Below are 22,657 nucleotides of genomic sequence, written 5' to 3'. Positions count from 1 at the left end.
GCCTCCCGCCTGAATAAAAGCCTTTCTCTGCGCGTAAACAGAACTGCATGAGAAACACACAAACTATCAGGAGCATCGCACTTAACCCCTTCCCTGCCCAGCCGAGCAGAGCTGCACATAAAGGAGCGACTATACTTTAACACTCGCACTTCACAATACGCCTTCATTAGTCCGTGTCTTCTGGACACTTTTAAATCCACGCTGTAATAAACGCGTTCCTTCATGGTGTCCCAACACAAATCCATTAGGTCAACTTCATTCTAATTTCAGTGGACTGAACATAAAGGGCCCTATCATACACCAGTGTGGCGCAAGGCGTGGCGCAGTAGTCTTTTGGTAGTTTAAGCTTGGCGAAAGAGTGGTTTTGAGGCATTGAGCTACGCTGTTTAAATAGCAAATGCATTAGCGCTCATTTGTGCCCCCATAGGCGTTCTGGTCTAAAAAGGAAGGCGTTCTGAGGTGGACCGCTGGCGCGTTGCTATTTTGAGAAACTATAATAGATTTTTCATTAGACCAAAACTAACCCGGTCTAAACTCCAGCGCAGAGTTGCGCCTCGCTTACGCACTGCTTAATACACACAAGAGAGCAATAGGCAAATATCTTTACATATGAAAAAATGTAAATATTAAGGATATATATAGGATATAATAAGAATAGATATAGAATATAAATATAAAGGATTAAAATATTACAAAACATATTATTTTCTAGCCTACAGAAATATGAAAAATCACTGCTTTTATGTCTTCTTCATCTCGGGAGGCTTTTTCAGTTTATAACAATCTGCTTTTGTATAATGTTATTATTATTAGCAGTATTATTTATTATATCCATATTTATATTTGTTTTATTAAAAACAAGCTTAGATTTGCCCACCTGTCAGGTTTTAGACCATATGGGGCACAGCATGTGTTTTAGGATATAACTCAGGTTTTTGAGCACACTTCGTTATTATTGTTCATTTATTCGTTTGCTGGAAATTAGAACTGAATTTAGAAACAGTTTTGAAACGAATATTTGCGCTTAACAAACAAAAGTATTTATTTATAGACTAACTGATGTCTGTGCGTAAAGGTTTCCCTATCCAAGAGCGAAAGTGAAAGTAGATCCATTATCTCTCATTCTCACGCAGTAGATGCTCTGTTTAACAGTTTTCTGTTAAAAAACTGTTAACTGTTTGCTTGTGAAATTCACTTAGACTTACTTTGCGTCCTGTAAATAGTGAATGCGCTCTTGGCGTGACGCAGCTGACTCTTAAAGGGAATGGGAGATGAGATTCTAATTGGTTTATTCTCAAAACACACCTATAACTCATTAAGAAAATAAACTCAACCCTTTTAGACCATGCGCCGAAGCGCAAGGCAGATTTCCCGTCCTTAAATTAGCAAAAACGCGCCCTGACACGCCCTGAAAGCGTTTGCGCCCTGCCTTTTGCGCTCTGCGCATGGACCGTCAAAATAGAGCCCAAACATTTACAGGTGCAGTATTGTTAGTGGCAGCACGGTGGCACAGTGGGTTGCACAACCGCCTCACAGCAAGAAGGTCGCTGGTTCGAGCCCTGGCTTGGTCAGTTGGCATTTCTGTCTAGAGCAGTGGTTCTCAAAGTGGGGGTCGGGACCCCCCGAGGGGTCGCTGAACAATGAAGGGGGGGGTCGCCTGGTGATTTCCAAAAATCTATTTATTTTTCATAAACCATAACAATTACCATATTTTATTCATAACCTACTAAAAAAGAAAAATATAGTTGTTTATAGTTACTATGTACTACTGTATATAGTTACTTTAGTAGCTTTTAGTTACTATTTCTATTGGATTGCACTGCTAGGGGTAATTACATTACATTAAAGACACAGCAATAGCGTCAGATGCAGCAGATTGATTTTATAACACCAGGTTAAACTTTCTAGCCTATTTACAGCACTGACAGACATTACAAAAAATTCAACGAAGAATTGTTTATTAGTGGTTTATTGGTGTGCGCCATTGCATGCAAGATTTCTGGGTTTATAACCACCTCAGAAGATATTGGGGGCCGCGAGTCACTGACATTGTTATTTTGGGGGTCGTGGGCAAAAAAGTTTGGGAATCCCTGGTCTAGAGTTTGCATGTTCTGCCCGTGTTAGGGTTTTCTCCAGGTGCTCCGGTTTCCCCCACAGTCCAAAGACACGTGGTACAGGTGAATTGGGTAGGCTGCAGGGAGAACATGCAAACTCCACACAGAAACGCCAACTGAGCCGAGGCTCGAACCAGCGACCTTCTTGCAGTGAGGCGACAGCACTACCTACTGCACCACTGCTTCGCCCACAAACAAAACTCACCCTAACATATTATTTTGAACCTTACTTTGGTTGCCAGTTGCATTGATTTTAGTATTTAAAACGTGTTAATAAAACAACTAAAGGTTTTTTTCACCCCTACTTCAACTTTGTTAACTTAGAACTGAATAAATGATGAGAAACAGAAGTTTGAGAGTAAGTTTTCTCCACTTCGATCACTTCAGAAAGACTTTCACACCATTTTCACATCCAAGACGTACGTATTTCGCTCAAATCGGATTGATTCAACACATTTAAATCTTCACGCCAGAAATAAAATCCATTTCCGAACCATTGGAGAAACTACATTTCCAGTTTTACAGAAATCCCCCGTCCCACACACAGGACGACACTTCCGTCCTTCTTAAACTCTTCATCAACCAAAACAATGGCGTTCATCATATCAAACGCCACCACACATCCGCTCCGAGACAATAAACAATTCAAAACCAGGCTTTCCATCCAGCGTCAGGACAAAAAGACCCGGCAGAAATGATCAACTCCTCCAAAACTTTCTCCATTAGATCCCCATTATGTGCGGCCGGAGTTAATTAAAGCGGCAAAGTTGAAAATCAATAGCGGATTTCTCCAGCAAGCCCATGGTCAGACATGAGTGATGGGCATGACAGCGAGATTAAGCGAAGACGCACACAAAAAAAAAAAACGAGAAAAATCGGAAGCGTTTCTGGATTACAACCAAGGCCATGGCGGCCAGTCAAAAGTCCCGAATAATATGCGCACGTCTTGTAATTCCTCAGATCATTACCAACTTCCCCAAACTTAATTTCGCAATTACACATGCAATTAATTAATATCTGTGCTGTCATTACACCCCCCGATGTATTTCGCGGTTGAAATTAATGTCATTTGGAATAAAGTGCTCAAAATGAAGTGTGTGGGAGATTGTTATTAATGGATTGTGCGGTTAATCTGGTAAGAAGCCGAGGGAAAGAAGCGCTCTCTATCACACTCCAGTGTCTAGTGGGATCTGAAGGCAGTTATTGAGCAGCATGGAAAAGCTCCCGAAGGACAGATTAATAATAAGGAAATCTATGTGCGGAGAATGTGGAGTGTGTCTGAGGAGCCGGAGTATGATACACACACACACACTGCAGGGTCCCGTTCTGGAAGACTCGCTCTTATCAATAGACTGAAGAACTGCGATCAAACGGCGGCAGAAAGACAGGATGACCTCTAATTTGAGAAGGAGACGTGCTGCTAATGAGACCACGAGAGGGAACCAGGGCTGGTGTTCAGACATGCACACTGACTATGTTTCCATCAGTGATTGAAGGATCTCAGTCTAAGGCAGTGGTGTGTCTAAGGGGTTTGCTTGAGCTGCTGTTGAGTGCTGCTTTCATCTTCCCGTTTTACATCGGTCACACTTTTGTCTGTATAAAAGTTTTAAAGCACCAAAAAGGTGCTCTTTTGCTTTTCCTTCCTTCATTCATTCCCTTACCCATCCATTCATTCCTTCACTCCATCCATCCATCCTTCCCTTACTCCTTCCCTCCATCCATCCTTCTTTCATTCCTTCCCTCCACCCATCCATCATCCATCCATCTTTCCCTTACTCCTTTCCTTTATCCAATTATCCATTCATCCTTCTTTCTTTCTCCTTCCTTCCTTCCTTCCTTCCTTCCTTCCTTCCATTGAACCATCTTTTCTCCTTTTTCTTTCTTTCTTTCTTTCTTCCATCCATCCATCCATCCTTCTTTCTTTCCTTCCTTCCTTCTTTTCTTCATTCCATCCATTCTTCATTCCATCCATCCATCAGTCCATCCTTTCATCCTTCCATTTATCTATCCATCCATACTTCCTTCCTTCCTTTTATCTTTTCTTCCTTCCCTCTATTTTATCCATCCATCCATCCATCCATCCATCCATCCATCTCTTCCTCCTATTTTTTCTTTCTTTTTTCTATCTATTTCATCCATTCATCCTTTCTTACTCTCTTCCTTTTTCCTTTCATCCTTTCTTTCTTTTTTCTTTCTATTTATTTCATCCATCCATTTATGTTTCCTACCTTCTTTCCTTTCCTCTGTTCTTTCTTTCTATTTCATCCATCCATCCATCCATCCATCTTCCATTACTTCTATTTTTCTTTCAATCTATTTTAAGCATCCATTCATCCCTCTTTCCTTCTATATATCTTTATTCTGTCTTTCTGTATAATATATATATATATATATATCTTTCTATTTTTCCTTCCATCCATCCATCTTTACTTTCTTCTATTCTTTCTTTTTTCTATTTCATCCACTCTTCCTTCCCATCATTCTTCCATATACTGTAGCTTCCTTTCTATCTTTCCTTATATTCATCCATCCATCCTTTTTTCTTTCCTTCCTTACTTCTATCAGTCCATCCTTCCTTCCTTCCTTTCTCTTTTCTATTTATTTAATCAATCCTTCTTTCTTTCTGTCTTTCCTTCTTTCTTTCTTTTTTCTATTTCATCCATGCATCCTTCCTTCCTTCCATATACCTTTCTTTTCTGTCATTCTCTCTGTCCTACTTTAATTCTATCCATCCTTCCATCAATATGTCCTTCCTTTTTTCTATTTATTTCATCCATCCATTCTTCTTTCTTTGTCTATCCTTCTTTCCTTCCTTTCTTCCATCCTTCCTTCCTTTCTTTCTTTTTCCTTTTTCATCCATGCATGCATCCATTCGTCTTTCCTTCCACATACCTTCCTTTCATCCTTCCTTCCATCCATACATCCATCCTTCCTTTCTTCCTTCTTTCCTTCCATCCATCCATCAAAACATCTTTTCTCCTCTTTCTTTGTTTCTTTCTTCTACCCATCCATTCATCTATCCTTCCTTTCTTCATTCTTTCCTTCCTTACTTCTTTTCTTCATTCCATTCATTCTTTATTCCATCCATCCATCATCCATCTATCCATCAATTAATCCTTCCATCCATTCATCCACCCATACTTCCTTCCATCTTTTCTTCCTTCCTCCCTACCTTCCTTCTATTTTTTCTTTCTTTTTTTTTTCTTTTTTCCATCCATCCTTCCTTCTATCCTTCATCCAACTATCCACCTGTCCTTCCTTCCATCCATCCATCCATCCATCTTTTCTTCCTTCCGTCCTTCTATTTTTTCTTTCTTTTTTCTATCAAGTTCATCCATACCTCTATCCATCTATCCTTCCTCCTTTCATTCCTTTCACCCTCCATCCATTCATCTGTCTATCAGTCCGTCCTTTCATCAATTCATCCATCCATCCATCCTTCCTTACTGTCTTCCTTTTTTCCTTTCTTTCTTTCTTTCTTTCTTTCTTTCTTTCTTTTTTCTATTTATTTCATGCATCCATCCTTCCTTCCTCCCTTTCTTCTGTTCTTTCTTTCTCTCTTTCTATTTCATCCATCCATCCATACATCCACCCTTCTTTCTTTCCATATGTCTTTATTTCTGTCCTACTTTCATGTCATCCTTCCTTTCTGCATTCCTTTCTTTTTTTCTATTTTATCCATCCATCCATCCATCCTTTCTTTCTTCCTTCTTTTTGTTCTTTCCGCCAGTCTGTCTAAACTTCAATCTTTCTTTCTTTCTTTCTTTCTTTTTCTATCTAAGACACTTTTGACATCAAACCCGAGCCTGCCTGGTTGAATAAATAATAAGGGTTAAGCACCCAAACTTCAGTGTAAAGCAGCACAGGAATCTGAGGAGAAACACAGAGTAAAAGTGCATTATTACCCCACATTCATCAGTCAACACCAGCCCTGATTCCAGACTCAGCCGATATCAAAAAATACTGAATAATCAACCCCAAAAACCCGAGAAGATGATGGGGAAATCACCAAATCAAGATTCATCAGTCCCCCATCTGCGCATGGAAGACGTATGTTAATCTGCCTGACAAATAGTTGCTATTCCTGCAAATATTATCCAGATTAAAATGCTTAAATGACAGTCAATCATCCCTGTAATGCGTGCAGGTAATTAGTGACTGGGAAAGCTAATTACTGTGAGAAACCGGAGTCTGCGCGCTCGTCTTTCCCTCGACATGCTTCAGCAGATTGATCCAATGACAGCCATCAAACTCTCACAATCACATTACCTGCAGCTCAACAACACACCTGTGCAGGAGAGCAGGACTCAACTGTGTATCTGTAACAATCTATCTGTAAAGAAATGCTGGTTGCCTTACATTTTTAAGCTGAATCAAAATAACTTTGAGTCCACTGAACTTATATAATGTTACACTCACGTAAAACATTGTGTGTAACTTATATAATTAAGTTAGAACATGATTCATTTAATTTATAAGTTACAATGAACTAAAAACATATGCTGTCAGGACTAAGTGCTCATATCATTTTTTACAGTCTATCTATCTATCTATCTGTCTGTCTGTCTGTCTGTCTGTCTGTCTGTCTGTCTATCTATCTATCTATCTATCTATCTGTCTGTCTGTATATCTATCTATCCGTCCGTCCGTCTGTATATCTATCTATCTATCTATCTATCTATCTATCTATCTATCTATCTATCTATCTATCTATCTATCTATCTATCTATCTGTCTGTCTGTCTGTCTGTCTGTCTGTCTGTCTGTCTGTCTATCTATCTATCTATCTATCTATCTATCTGTCTGTATATCTATCTATCTATCTATCTATCTATCTATCTATCTATCTATCTATCTATCTATCTATCATCTGTCTGTCTGTCTGTCTGTCTATCTCTTTCATCTATCATTCATTCCTCCCATTCATCCTTCATTTTTTTATATCAATGTCCTGTATATCATTCCTTCCTTCCTTCCTTCCTTCCTTCCTTTGTTTCTTTATTTTTTTCTATTCATTTCATCCATACAGCTTCTATCTTTCTTTCTCTCTTTCTGTCTTTCTTTCCTATAATCCATCAATACTTCCTTCCTTCTTCCTTTTTGTCCTTTATTCCTTCGTTCCTTTATTTGTTTCTATTTTTTATCCATCCATCTATCCATCCTTCCTTCCATTCTTCCTTTCTATCCATCACTTTTCCATATGCTTTCCTCCATCAATCCATCCTTCTTTCCTTCCTTCCTTCCTTCCTTGCTTACCGTCATCCATCTGTCCATCCATCCATTCATCCATCTATCTATGATACATCCTTCCTTTCTTCTTTCTTTCTTTCTTTCTTTCTTTTTCTTTCTTTCTGTCTTTTCCTTTTTTATCTTTTTTGTCCATCCATTCATCCTTCCTTCCGTCGTTTCTATCCACCAATTTTCTATATATCCTTCCCACCCTCCATCCATCCTTTCTTCCTTTCTTTATTTTTTTCTATTTATTTCATCCACCTTCTACATATCTTTCTCTTGTTCTTTTCTTCTTTCCTTTCATCCATCCATCCATCCACCCTTCCTTCTTCCCTTCCTTCCATTCATCTGTCCTTCTTTCCTTCCTTCCTTCCATCATTCCTTTCTTCTTTCTTTTTTATTTCTTTCCATTTTTATCGTTTTCATCCATCCATTCATCTTTATTTCCTGCCGCCCTTCTTTCCTTCCATCCATCCATCCATCCTTTCTTTTTTCTTTCTTTTTTATCTTTTTCATCCATACATTCATCTTTCCTTCCTTACATCCTTCTTTCCTTCCTTTTCTTCATCCATCCATCCATCCTTCCTTCCTTCCTTCCTTCCTTCCTTCCTTCCTTCCTTCCATCCTTCCTTTCTTTCTTTATCATTTTTATCCATCCATTCATCTTTCCTTCCTTCTCTCCTTTTTTCCCGTCTTTTCTATCCATCAGTCTTCTTGTAACACCTCTATGTATGTGTGTAAGATGTTACACTGAGGGAGTTCACAGGATTTCAATTTCAAAGATACTGAAATTTCAGAACTTCACAGGCCTGTTTTTTTTCTTCTTTCCTTCTTGTTTAGTTTTTCCACACATAAATGTAGCCCACACAAATAAAAATCAATCAACATACACAACTAAGCAGTCATCGAAAGAACACAATCTGTTTAATTGATATAGATGGTGAGGTGACTTTTTTTAGATGGATTGAGTGCAATGCAATGATATCTACAACCTCTCTCTGGGAAATAGGAGAGAGCAATGAGAAATTCGGAGTCACTGACCGTGTCATTCCACGTCTAAGAATATAGTTCACTCGCCGATGTTCCACACTTTCTGGAAAAACCATCGATGACCATGAAGTTTGCTGAAACCCAATCAACGATCACCATGTAGTCCATTGAATGTATCAACAATCACCACATCTGAGAACCTCCAGAACAACAGGTCCATGCCTATATTTGAAAAAACATAGGGTAAATCCCAACCAAATATCGAAAATACTCTCAAACTTAAACACTTATTCAATACTCACATCTGAGCAGCAACAATAATGTTCTTAAAAATGACAGAAGCAGAGTGAGATGGTAGATTTAGTTCACCTTGCTGTTCCCTCTACCAAACACAACTCACTTGCTCTGTGGTGACCTGGAAAATATCCAGTTATCACTCCCCTCTAGCACAGCCTAGTGGCTCGTAGTAACATTGCGACCGCTGCATTTGACCCCACAAGGAACCAAAAAGATAATTATCAAAGCATGTAATGTTTGTTTCTTTCATTCTACATATCCTCCCTTCATCCTTCCATCCATCCATCCTTCCATCCATCCTTCCATCCATCCATCCATCCATCCATCCTTCCTTTCTTTTATTTTTTTTCTATTTATTTCATCCATCCACCTTCTATATCCTTCTTTTACTCGTTCTATGCTTCATTCCTTCGTTCCTTTTTGTTTATCTATTTCATTCATCTATTTCTTCCTTTCTTCATTTCTATCTATCAATTTTCATCTATCCTTTCCATCCATCCATCCATCCATCCTTCTCTCTTTCCATCCATCCATCATTCCTTCTTTTTTCTTTCTTTCTGTTCTCCTTCCTTTGTTCCTTTCTATGTTTTATCTTTTTCATCCATCTATTCATCCTTCCTTCCGTCCTTCCTTCTTTCTCTCCTTCCTTCCTTTCTTATCTATTTCATCCGTCCTTCCTTCCAATCTTTCTTTCTGTTCCATCCATCCATTATCTATCTATTCATCCTTCCTTCATTCATTCCTTCCTTTCTTATCTATTTCATTCATCCTTCCTTCCATATATCTTTATTTGTCTTTCTGTCCTTTCTACCTTCCATCCATGCATTCGTTCCTTCTATCCATCATTCTTCATATATCAATTCATCCATCATTCATCCTTTCCTTCTTTTTTCTTTCTTTCTGTCCTTTCCGCCTTGGTTCTTTGCAACGATAGAGAGACTCACAAACCCCCCCAGTCAGATTCCCAGTGAGCTCCTCTCTGAAATCAAATGTAATGAGTTTGCTCATTTCTTCACTGATAAGATTAATAATATCAGAAAGGCAATCAGCTCATCCAATCAACCAAGTTGTGTCGATATCAAACAAGCTCAACCACAACTTAAGAAATCAGACACTATGTCTGATTTCATGGCAATTAACAGCAAAATCTTAGAAGAGACTGTGCAAGTTATGAAAACATCAACCTGCAGTCTTGACACGCTCCCCACATCATTCTTCAAAACGGTGTTTACATGTTTAGAAATGGATCTTCTAAAAGTGGTAAATGCTTCACTTCTATCAGGGGTTTTTCCAACCTCACTTAAAACTGCAGTTGTTAAACCCCTCTTGAAGAAGAGCAACCTGGATAACACCCTATTGAGCAATTACAGGCCAATCTCAAATCTCCCTTTCATTGGCAAAATCATTGAAAAAGTTGTTTTTAACCAGGTTAACAAGTTCTTAAACTTCAGGGGGTGTTTAGACAATTTTCAATCGGGGTTCAGAGCACATCACAGTACAGAGAGCGCTCTTATAAAGATAATCAATGATATACGCCTAAATACAGATTCAGGTAAAATAACAGTGCTGGTATTGTTGGATCTCAGTGCTGCATTTGACACTGTCGATCACAGCATACTTCTGGATAGGCTGGAAAACTGGGTCGGGCTATCTGGCACGGTCCTCAAATGGTTTAGATCTTACCTAGAAGGTAGAGGTTACCATGTCAGTATAGGTGACCATAGGTCGAGGTGGACACCCATGACGTGTGGAGTCCCACAAGGCTCGATTCTTGCACCTCTCCTGTTCAACCTTTACATGCTCCCTCTAAGCCAAATAATGAGAAAGAACCAAATCTCCTACCACAGCTATGCTGATGACACTCAGATCTACCTAGCCTTACTGCCTAATGACTACAGCCCCATTGACACCCTCTGCCAATGCATTGATGAAATGAGCAATTGGATGTGCCAAAACTTTCTTCAGTTAAACAAAGAGAAAACTGAAATTATTGTGTTTGGAAACAAAGATGAGGTTCTCAAGGTAAATGCGTACCTTGACACTAAAGGTCAAACGACAAAAAATAAGGTCAAGAATCTTGGTGTGACTCTGGAGTCAGATCTGAGTTTCAACAGTCATGTCAAAGCAGTCAGTAAATCAGCATACTATCATCTCAAAAACATAGCAAGAATCAGATGCTTTGTTTCTAGTGAAGATTTAGAAAAACTTGTTCATGCTTTTATCAGCAGCAGGGTGGATTACTGTAATGGACTCCTCACTGGCCTTCCTAAAAAGACAGTCAGACAGTTGCAGCTCATCCAGAACGCTGCAGCCAGAATTCTAACCAGAACCAGAAAATCAGAGCACATCACACCTGTCCTCAGGTCTTTACACTGGCTGCCAGTTACATTCAGAATAGATTTTAAAGTATTATTACTGGTCTATAAATCACTAAATGGCCTAGGACCTAAATACATCACAGATATGCTCACTCAATACAAACCTAACAGATCACTCAGATCTTTAGGATCATATAAACTAGAAGTTCCAAGAGTTCAGTCAAAGCAGGGTGAATCGGCTTTTAGCCACTACGCCCCTCGCTGCTGGAATCAGCTTCCAGAAATGATCAGATGTGCTCCAACATTAGGCACATTCAAATCAAGACTGAAAACACATCTGTTTAGCTGTGCCTTTACTGAATGAGCACTGTGCTGCGTCCGACAGATTGCACTATCATGTTTTTCTCTTCTTCTTCATTCTTTTATATCACATTTTACCTGTTTTTATGTTTTGTTTTGTTTTTATGCATTTTTATTATTTGTTTTTATTTTTATTTATTTTTTTACTTGTTTCTTTTATTCTTGTTTATGTAAAGCACTTTGAATTGCCATTGTGTATGAAATGTGCTATATAAATAAACTTGCCTTGCCTTGCCTTGCCTTTTCTATTTGTCTTTGTTTCTTCATCTTTCCTTCCATCCAACCTTCATTCCTTCCTTCTATCCATCCATTCTTCCTTCCATTTTTCTTTTTCATCAGTTCATCCTACCTTCATTCCTTTCATATATCTTTCTTTCTGTTCTTTCTGTTCCATCCATCCATTATCTATCTATTCATCCTTCCTTCCTTCCTTCCTTCCTTCTTTTCTTATCTATTTTATCCATCTTTCCTTCCATATATCTTTCTTTGTCATTCAGTCCTTCCTACCTTCCATTCCTTCCATCTATCCATCATTTTTTATAAATTCATCCATCCATCCATCCATCCATCCTTCCTTCCTTCTTTACTTTCTATCCTTCCGTCCGTCTGTCCATCCATCCATCCATCCATCTATATGTCCATTCATCTATCTATTGTTTTTTCTATCTATCTATCTATCTATCTATCTATCTATCTATCTATCTATCTATCATCTTTCTTTCTGGGTTGTGGTTGGAAGGGCATCAGCCACATAAAAAATATGTCAAAGTAATTGGCAGTTCCTTCCGCTGTGGCGACCACTACTAAATCAGGGACGAAGTGATAGTGAGCAATCTTTAAAGTTCTCTTTAAATTCTTCTTCTTCTTCTTCTTTATAATCTTTTCTCCTCATTCCACATTCACCTGCTCATCCTGCAAGTCTCTGGCGGTAAACTGAGGTAAACCAGCCAACCAAATGTTTTATTTACCTTAATAACTTTGTGCTTCTCCAAATCTACCTCAAAGGTGTTCTGCTAAAACTGTTTATGGATAAAGCCTCCAGTCCTTCGGCTACAAGTGTTTGTTTTTAGTCATTAACTTTCTGCTGCAATAATAAAGTAACTGTTTTGAGACCTGTCCGTATCTTAATGTGTGACAGTCGAATCTCATTAAGTCTATCAGTTTCCACAACCACACACATGAATGAGCAGAAGTGGGTCAGTGAGTGAAGGGTACATGTGTGTGTGTGTGTGTGTGTGTGTGTGTGTGTGTGTTGTTCACTGACCCGCTGCTGACCCTCAGTCATGATACAAACTGCTGCTCCGTCACTCATCTCTAATAACACACACTGAGCTGATCCACTCATGTCACCTAATCAAGCTGAACAGCAGAATGAGCAGTAAAGGGACGGACAGCAGTAAATGCAATCGCTTTATTTTGTTTGTTCGTTAATTATTTCATGGTTGAAATTTTGATGCGTTTTTATTTTTGCTTTATCTTGTAGTTCATTTATCAGATTGTTTGTTGTTTTATTTCTTATGGTTTAAATTTTGACATATTTTATCTTATGTTATATATTTATTTGTTTGTTTGTTTGCCTGTTTGTTTTCTTTTTCATGGTTTTAATTTTGATGTGCTCTTATATTGTTCTCTTTTCCGCTTTTGTTTGGTCTTATTTATTATTTATTTATTTGCTTATTTGTGTATTTGTTTGTTTGTTTTGTTTTTTATGGTTTACATTTGTTTTCTTTTTTCTCCTTTGTTTTATCTTTTTTATTAAATAATTAATTAATGTGTTTATTTATTTGTTTATTTTTTTATTAGGCAAGATTAGTTTATTTGTTTATGAGGCAGATTAATAAAAGGACTAAGCATTATTTATTTATTTATTTATTTATTTTCCATGGTTTAAATTTTGATGTTTTTATTTTCTTTAATTTTTTTCTCCTTTGTTTATCATACTTGAATAAATTAAGCAATTAATTGATTAATTATTAAACTTATGTATTTACTTATTAGTTTGTTTTCTTATTTCATGATTTAAATTTTGATGTGTTTTTATTTTGATCCTTTTTTCTCCTTTGTTTTATTCTATTGTGATTAATTATTTAATTAATTTTTATTTTTGGTTTATATTTTAATTAATTTACTAAATTATTAATTAATAATTTTTTCATTTATTCATTAATTTATTTTTATTTTAATTTAATCTATTTATCTTCTCTCTACTTATTTATTTAATTTTTATGTTTTAAAAGCTATTTTAGGCATGTTTATTTTGTTCTAGTAGGCATTTCTGCCAGTTAGACAAAAACAAATACAAAAAAAAAATCTGAGCAAACTACTTAAACAACATCATATAAGTGCAGACGTCTCATAATGGGTGCACATTGATTTAAATGTACTCCCCCAACAAATACAGGTTTAAAAGGTGACATATAAATCATATGTATATGCTGATGTCAGATCTTGCTTTACAGAGTAAGTTTGCAAAAACTTATTTGATTGCAGCTTCATGTTTTCCAGAGAGGGGAGTCAGATTTCGACACAACACCGGGTCTGGCCTATATTCTGTTTGTTTCCCCCAATGAATTCCACAAAAAAAGTAAAGTAGGCCGATTCTCGCCGTGTGCTAATATGTCACCTTCTGCTCCGTGTCTGATTCAAAAATAAGATGTGGATGGTTGTTTCCAAGACGACGGCGGCTCGTCTTACCCCGTAGCCCACTTCCAACCTGTTACCAAATTACTAAGTGCCAGGGCAGAGCTTCAAAGAGCAGAGACTGATGCTGCTAATGTAATGAAACTGAACACTCATCTGTTTAAAACACGGCCTGTCAGCCTGCGGGGTAAGATGGACCAATTACGCCTTTAGCCCTGCTGGCGAACATCAACATCTCTGCAGGTTTAAAGTTTTCCTCTGCAACGTGGAAGTGTGTGTGTGCCTTTAAGCTGCATTAATGAAAACCTGTCTGTTTTTAAAGATTCAGTTGAATGTTTTTAATTGAAGATTCATTTTAATGGACATTGAGTTTTTGTATTTTATACTGGGAGAGTAAGAGCTATATTTAATAATATTATAGGTCATACTTTATTTTGACTGACTGACCGATATACTCCATCCACCCCTTCCTTAAAACCAACTGATATTGTTTTTAAAAGCTGCGATTGACCCAATCACCCCCTTGCTTAAACCCAACCGATAGTGTTTGCAAAAGCAATGATTAATCCAATGACCTCTTTCCCTAAACCCAACCAATAGTGTTTTTAAAAGCAGTGATTGACACAAAGACCTCTTCCTAAACCCAACCGATAGTGTTTTAATAGCAGCGATTGACCCAATGACCCCTTCCCTAAACCCGACCGATAGTGTTTTTAAAAGCAGTGATTGACCCAATCACCCCCTTCCCTAAACACAACCGATAGTGTTTTTAAAAGCAGCGATTGACCCAATGACTTCCTTCCCTAAACCCAACCGATAGTGTTTTTAAAAGTAGCGATTGACCCAATGACCCCTTCCCTAAACCCAACCGATAGTGTTTTTAAAAGCAGTGATTGACCCAATCACCCCCTTCCCTAAACCCAACCAATAGTGTTTTTAAAAGTAGCGATTGACCCAATGACCCCTTCCCTAAACCCGACCGATAGTGTTTTTAAAAGCAGTGATTGACCCAATCACCCCTTCCCTAAACCCGACCGATAGTGTTTTTAAAAGCAGCGATTGACCCAATGACTTCCTTCCCTAAACCCAACCGATAGTGTTTTTAAAAGCAGCGATTGACCCAATCACCCCCTTCCCTAAACCCAACCAATAGTGTTTTTATAAGCAGCGATTGACCCAATGACCCCTTCCTTAAACCCAACCGATAGTGTTTTTAAAAGCAGTGATTGACCCAATCACCCCCTTCCCTAAACCCAACCGATAGTGTTATTAAAAGCAGTGATTGACCCAATGACCCGCTTCCCTAAACCCAACCAATAGTGTTTTTTAAAAGCAGCGATTGACCTAATGACCCGCTTCCCTAAACCCAACCAATAGTGTTTTTTAAAAGCAGCGATTGACCCAATGACTCCCTTCCTTAAACCCAGCCAATAGTGTTTTTTAAAAGGAGCGATTGACCCAATGAGCCCCTTCCCTAAACCCAACCGATAGTGTTTTTTAAAAGCATTGATTGACCCAATTACCCCTTTCCCTAAGCTTAACGGATGGTATTTTCAAAAACACTATATTTAATATAATTTAATTTAATTTAATTTAATAACACTATATTAACTATATTTAATAATATTATAGGTCACTTTATTTTGACTGACTGACTGATATCATCTCTGCACCCCTTCCCTAATCCCAACTGATAGTGTTTTTAAAAGCTGCGATTGACCCAATCACCCCCTTCCTTAAACCCAAAAATCGAAGACCCCTAATACAGCCACAACGCCGCATTTTCTCACTCTGTACCTGGATGTTGCCGGCCTGCTGCACCTAAAGACTCTGAAAGCGATGTCTGTCTCGCCCTAGCAGCACCTGTACCTCTCTTTTCCTCCTCGTCTGACGCCTAGTCATGACGTTGTCATATTCTGTCTTGTGATGTCTATGTAAATGTTTGATTAGGTATGTAGCATTACCACAGTACCTCACTGTTTTGTTACACGTGTCACAAACCGCATCGTTTAAGTTTACGGAAATGAAGTAGCTCCTCACATAACTGCGCATGTGCCAAGCCAGCGGACTGAGTGGCTAGCTAGCGTGCTCTGCAGGTGTACAGTGCCTTATAACGCACATGACTTTGCAAGTAGTCCGACTAAGTTGGCATTATTCAGAGAAACTAGGGTAATTGTGGTTACTTTCTGCTGTATTTCTACTTCCAATATTTGCTCCAAATTACTGAAATGTCGATATTTTGACAAGATAATCGGTTCTAGAACATACAAATCTAGTATCGGAGATGTCGATATTTTAGTATCGATCCGCACATCACTACTGTCCTAATAAAATTCTAAATCAAGGCATGATCGTATTTTATTGTGCTCAAATAACCGTAATCTAAAGGCCTTTACCTTTCATATTAGCCACTTCTGACACCAAATGATCAACTAGAAGTCAACTTATTATTTGTTCTTCGCAAATCTTGAATAGGCAACAAGACTTTCGTCAGGTAGTGTATGATGACTTCTGCTGCTGAGAAACCCAGACATGTGAAAAGGGTCGAGTGAATGAACCTGTCTCTCGTTTGCATTTTCCATCCTCAAACGTCAGCTGTGTTTAACTTCTTTCAGCCCAAGGACATTCCTCTAATGGTGAATGTGGTGACTGTTGGCTCGGTGTGCGTTGGTTAAGATTCACGGCTATGCCTCCCATCTGGAGCCGCTGCCGTTTTGTTTTTCTCGGCCAAGCACATGCACAGGGTGTCTCCAGGGTGTTTACAGCGACTCCTGCATTAACAGCTGCTCTGCGTTGGGCGGAGGTTTGGCTGGAGGGCCTGCTTACCGTTTGTGGTTACTTTCCCTTTCTGTCTTCTTCCGTTTATCCCTTTATCGCTCGTCTTTGTCGCATTTAAGTCCTCCCTCTCTCTCTCTGGTGTGTTTAATCCTGCGCATGGGAGTAGATTTCAGTTCTCACATGTTTTTTTTTTAAGGGCAGGACGCAGCTCCACCCTGTAATGTAACCCCAGTCTGATGAATACCGAAACCCCCGGTATCTGACACACTTTTGGGACGCTCTGGGAGCCCGTTCGCACCCATCACTGTCTGCCCTGTCAGCCCAGCTAATTTAATACTTCCTATTAAACAGATAGAGCCCAGATCTGCGAGAGGCCTCTTGAATTACATTCAGGTAAAACGAGTAATCCGTGCTCCAGGTGGAGGACTTTTCTCTCGGGTAAAATATACTCCCTGTGCTGGAAGTACATCGCTCCACCCGGTATGGCATGACATCCGTCCCGTGGGCAGATCTGATGGTGTGATGCCGAGCTGATCACAGTCTTTGTTTAACCCAATACTAACCCAACATGCGTTGATACGGTGATACTTCATCTGAAGGGAGTGTTCATAAGACAGTCATTAGATTTTTGTTTGCGTATAACAAGAATAGTACAGTACTATCTAAAATGCGCCACTGCTTCGCCACACTAAGGTCTTCTGATTAGTTTATTCTTTAGGTACCAAGGTCCTGTTGTAAGCGAAATGGGGATCGGGCTTTTGCTGTTATCGCCCTAAAACTCTGGAACGGGCTTCCTCCCCACATCAGACACACTCTATCTGTCTTTAAAAAGCTTCTGAAACTCCATCTTTGTTCTTTAGCATTTGAGCCTTTTTAATGTTGAGGGGTTTGCAACCCAAGCTCATTTTGGAAACGTAGCCCCGCGGACGTTTCTGGAGACCGCGATTTACATGGCCGGAGGTACGTAAAGGCCGCGTTTGGTTTTTTTCCGAGCGAACGCCAGGGGGCGGTGTGGCGCCGCTCCGCCCCTCCTCTTCGCGCTCGCCGGCCGACGGCTCGCCTCCGAGTGGAGGGCTTTCCCAACGCAATCAGTTCAACCGCCTAGCTCACAGCGTTGAGTCGGCGGAGCGGAGGCCCCGGAGGAGGAGGACGAGCCGGAGCCGGCCACGGTGGACGACGGGTTCTGGAAATCAGGTAAGACGAAAAACGGAATCCGGAAAATGAGGGCGAGAACGCGGCGGGATCCGAAAACGCTGTCGAGATCGAAGACGGGGGCTTTTGCTTTTTTTTTTTTTCCGATCCGGCGGCTATTCGCGAGAGAACGGCGCGGGTGCGAACGCCGCACGCTCCCGAGAGGCGCCCGCCCGAGACGCGAAAAAGCGCGCACAGCGGCCTCTCGCGGATCCGCGAAAACAAAAAAACGCTCGAATACGTACCTCCCAGGACGTAAATCGTGGTCCGCAGAAACGTCCGCGGGGCTACGTTTTCACAATGAGCCCGGGTTGGGGGTTTGCCTTATGTTTTAATTGTTATGTATGTGTAGTTGGTTTTATTTTAATTAATATTGATTGTGTTCAGCACTTTGGGCAACGTTGTGTTGTAAAAACTGTGCTATATAAATGAACTAACTAACTGAAACGTGATCAGAATTTGTGATGCATTTATAATAACAATCATGTTTATGATAGATTTATGACAAGTGTTAGTAATGTCAGGTACTCATGACAAGGACAAAAACAGGTTGTGAACTGAGTGAACTACACAATACATTTCATTCACATTCATTCGTGAGTCTTCTGAACGCCCCTTCAAGTGAAGAGTTTTCCAGTAAACTATTGCAAAACAAGGCGACAAAACTTTGTCAGGTGTACACCGTTTACCATTGTAACAATATTAATAATAAAGATGATAAAGATGACTCAAATTTAAACACATAAAAAAAGATTAATTTCTATTATCTACGCATTAATATCAAGGAAGTTTTAGGCAGTATTGAATCAAGTAATTAAGACAATTTCACCTTACATGAGAATGTTTTAAATACACAAAACATCCAGACGTTTATATAACCACAATCCAACATTCACTTCCAAAGCTACAACCACACCCAAATGTGCAGGATTACAATCCACAAAGAATTAGCATCAAATATGATAATATCTCTAATAACTTCTTTAAGTGTTGAATCTAAAAAACTGAGATTGCCATGATTAACTCTATGGAAACAGCCGCATCCGTCTCGATTCCTCTATTGAGATCTGAGATTCTGCTTCTAACAACACTATTAAGGAAAATTGGCCTAAACAAGCCGTCATTACGTTTGTGCTTATTCTCCTGATCTAACAAGACTCTTACGTCCACTCAATAGCTTATAATAACATTTTTCTCAGGCTGCTGTTATTGGGATTGAGTATCTAAACATGTTCAGGACCCTACAAAAGGCCTCGGCGTGTGTCGTCTTTAAACCGGACAAAAGAGGTAAACACAGGTAAATGACGCTCCATTATGGCTGAACGGTGACGCAGAATGCTGTTCGCTTCTTGTTAACAGAAAATGAGACACGAAGATGCCGAAAAGCTCTCGGAGATCAGTGATCCTCGTTTTGGACAAGGATGGGACAATAGTGAGGGGTGCGCTTGCTCGCCCTGACCCGCATGAATCTCACAAACCTGTCAGAAACACACACAGCTCAGGTTTCAAGCCCAAAACAAGAAGGACGTTTCAACACAAATACGTGTGGTTTTAGGCCTAGAATTTAGACGCTGGTAAGAGAAAATAATTTGCTGGATTGTCTTATACATCTATAACATGTACAAACTCAGTGGTCAAGTCAAATTTTGTAAACAAATTCAAACTTGAGTTGATTCATATCTCAATGAAATTTGGATTTGGGTTAAAACAACAAAGCTTATTACCTATATATGCTAGAAATGCAGGTACAAAGTGAATTAGAGACATTTCTGATCAAATTAATTATGTTTAATTTTATAATGCAACAGAATTAAATTAAATGTGCCTTTACTGAATGAGCACTGTGCTGCGTCCGACAGATTGCACTATCATGTTTTTCTCTTCTTCTTCATTCTTTTATATCACATTTTACCTGTTTTTATGTTTTGTTTTGTTTTTACGCATTTTTATTATTTGTTTTTATTTTTATTCTACTTGTTTCTTTTATTCTTGTTTATGTAAAGCACCTTGAATTGCCACTGTGTATGAAATGTGCTATATAAATAAACTTGCCTTGCTTTGCCTAAATTACATTTAAATTTAATTTAAAATCCATGTGAATTCAATAAAACACACTGCAAAAAAAATGTTTTTCTTACTTAGATTGTTTTGTCTTGTTTCTAGTCCAAATATTTAAAAATTCTTAAAATCAAGGGACATTTTCTAGACAAGCAAAACATATTGGGCTCTATTTTGAAGATCTAGGTGCAAAGTGTAAAGCTCAGGGCGCAATCGCATTAAGGGCATGTCAGAATCCACTTTTGCTATTTTAATGATGGAAAAATCCGCTTTGAGCCGCGGCGCATGGTCTAACAGCTTATTCTCTTAATGAGTTATAGGTGTGTTTTGAGAATAAACCAATCAGAGTCTCATCTCCCATTCCCTTTCAGAGCCAGTTTAGTCAGGCAATGGCGCATTTGCTATTTACATGGCGAACTTTGTAAGTGTAAAAACAGAACGCTTCACTAGCTATATATATATATATATATATATATATATATATATATATATATATATATATGTATATATATATATATATATATAGTTAACTCAGAATTATAAGGTTCTATCTGCGTTCTAATTGATTTTGAGATATTGAGCTTCAAAGTTTTAGTTTCAAAATTAAATTCAGTTCCAAACCCAGTTCCAAAATTAAATTTAGATCAGTTTTTAATATATATATAAATAAATAAATAAATAAATAAATAAATATATATATATATATATATATATATATATATATATATATATATATATATATATATATATATATATATATATATTTATTTATTTATTTATTTATTTATTTATATATATATTAAAAACTGATCTAAATTTAATTATGAAACTGGGTAAAAGTGCGAAGCAGTGGCGCAATAGATAGTGCTGTCACCTCACAGCAAGGTCAGAAGGTTGTTGCGTCACGGGTTCGAGCCTCGGCTGAAGTTTGCATGTTCTCCCTGCGTTCGCGTGGGTTTCCTCCGAGTGCTCCGGTTTCCCCCACAGTCCAAAGACATGCGGTACAGGTGAATTGGGTAGGCTAAATTGTCAGTATGAGTGTGTTTGGATGTTTCCCAGAGATGGGTTGCAGCTGAAAGGGCATCTGCTGCGTAAAAATGTGCTGGATACATTTGTGGTGCATTCTGCTGTGGCGACCCCAGATTAATAAAGGGACTAAGCCGACAAATGAATGAATGAACTGGGTAAAAGACCTACATCCTGGACTGTTCTTGAATGGCCCGGCCAGAGCCCTGACTTAAACCCAATTAGGCATTTATGAAGAAACCTAAAATGGCTGTCCACCCACATTTACCATCCAACTTGACAGAACTGGAGAAGATCTGCAAGGAGGATTGGCAGAGGATCGCCAAATCCAGGTGTGTAAACTTGCTTCATCTTAAAAAGACTCATGGCTGGATTAGATCGGGGGGGGGGGGGATCGTGTCATCTGCTAAATACTGAGAAAAGGGTCTGAATACTTTGGACGGTGTGATATTTCAGTATTTCTGTTTTAATAAATCTGCAAAAATGTCAGCAGTTCAGTGTTTTTCGGTCAATATGGGGTGCTGTGTGTACATTAATGAGGAAATACAAACAATGAACTTAAAAGATTTTAGCAAATGGCTGCAATATAACGAAGGGTGAAACATTTAAGGCTGTTTGAATACTTTCCATACGCACTCTAAGTCCAAATACATGTGTATGCATAAATGCATGTGTGTAAACTGTATGTGTGTGTGTGTGTATCTGTGTGCTCATGTGTGTGCGTGTGAGTCTATGTGTGTGTGTGTGTTGTCTTTGAAGCAGGTTCAGGTGTCTGTCTCCTCCAGTGAGGTAAACTGGGCTCTCGGCCCCGCAGGTTCCCAGGGGAAGTGTCTGGTTGACCAGAAAGCTCAACTTTAGGCACCTGATACCTAAAAGATGCTCTTTCAAGAGAAGAGCAGAACTGGCATTATATTCAATCATGCTGTCAGCCGTCCTGCACTTCACAGCCAAAATCCTGGAGCTCCGCGACCGAGACATCAATCCCACACCAACCTCAACCGCACACTTTCTGTTCATCTGTCTTGATAATTCACATACATTAGAATTATTAGCCCTCCTGTATATTTTTTCCTTAATTTCTGTTTAACAGAGAGCAGAATTTCTCAACACATTTCTAATCATAATAGTTTTAATAACTCATCTCTAATAATTTATCTTTGTCATGATGACAGTAAATAATATTAGACTAGATATTCTTCAATACACTTCTATACAGCTTAAAGTGACATTTAAAGGCTTAACTAGCTAACAATAAATCAGTTTAAATCAGTATAAATCAGGCTGCTGCGAGGGCTTTTCTTTTTCTGGGTTGCTTTTAAAAACACTGTCAGTTGGGTTTAGGGAGTGGGTAGGCGGGTCAGTTGATTGGTCGGTCAGTCAGTCGGCTTTTGGTGGATTTACATGAGAACAGCAGGTGCGAATGGCACTCATGGGAGAAATTTGAAGAAACCTGAAAAAGCATACACAGCGGCCTCTGGTGGAATCGCAAAAAATGAAAACGACAAAAAAATATAGCTCCTGGCACGTATTTTGCGCTCTCCAGAAATGTAGATAGGGGTAATTAGAATGCGTCTATGTTGAAAAAATCCTTCCTCTGGCCTATTTAAATTCCCTGACAATACACTTGACATTGTTATACAAAGATAACTGATGT

At 38.8% G+C, this 22,657-nt stretch overlaps 1 long non-coding RNA gene across 1 annotated transcript in view; it reads right to left on the bottom strand.

Annotated features, from left to right (window-relative positions):
* LOC141380263 (uncharacterized) overlaps positions 1-8,733 on the bottom strand; it is a 117,509-nt gene extending 108,776 nt beyond the window's left edge. Inside the window, exons 1-2 of the long non-coding RNA XR_015522460.1 lie at positions 8,638-8,733; positions 8,387-8,557 (exon numbers count right to left, since the gene is read on the bottom strand). This is a non-coding gene — a long non-coding RNA (uncharacterized LOC141380263). The remainder of the gene's footprint in view (positions 1-8,386; positions 8,558-8,637) is intronic.
* Between the last annotated feature and the right edge of the window lie 13,924 nt (positions 8,734-22,657).

This window comes from Danio rerio, chromosome 22 (genome assembly GCF_052040795.2).
Source record: "Danio rerio strain M-AB ecotype USA chromosome 22, GRCz13ab, whole genome shotgun sequence".
Classification (NCBI taxonomy): domain Eukaryota; kingdom Metazoa; phylum Chordata; class Actinopteri; order Cypriniformes; family Danionidae; genus Danio; species Danio rerio.
The sequence above is the reverse complement of the archived record's forward strand: the minus strand, read 5'-3'. Positions and strand labels throughout refer to the sequence as shown.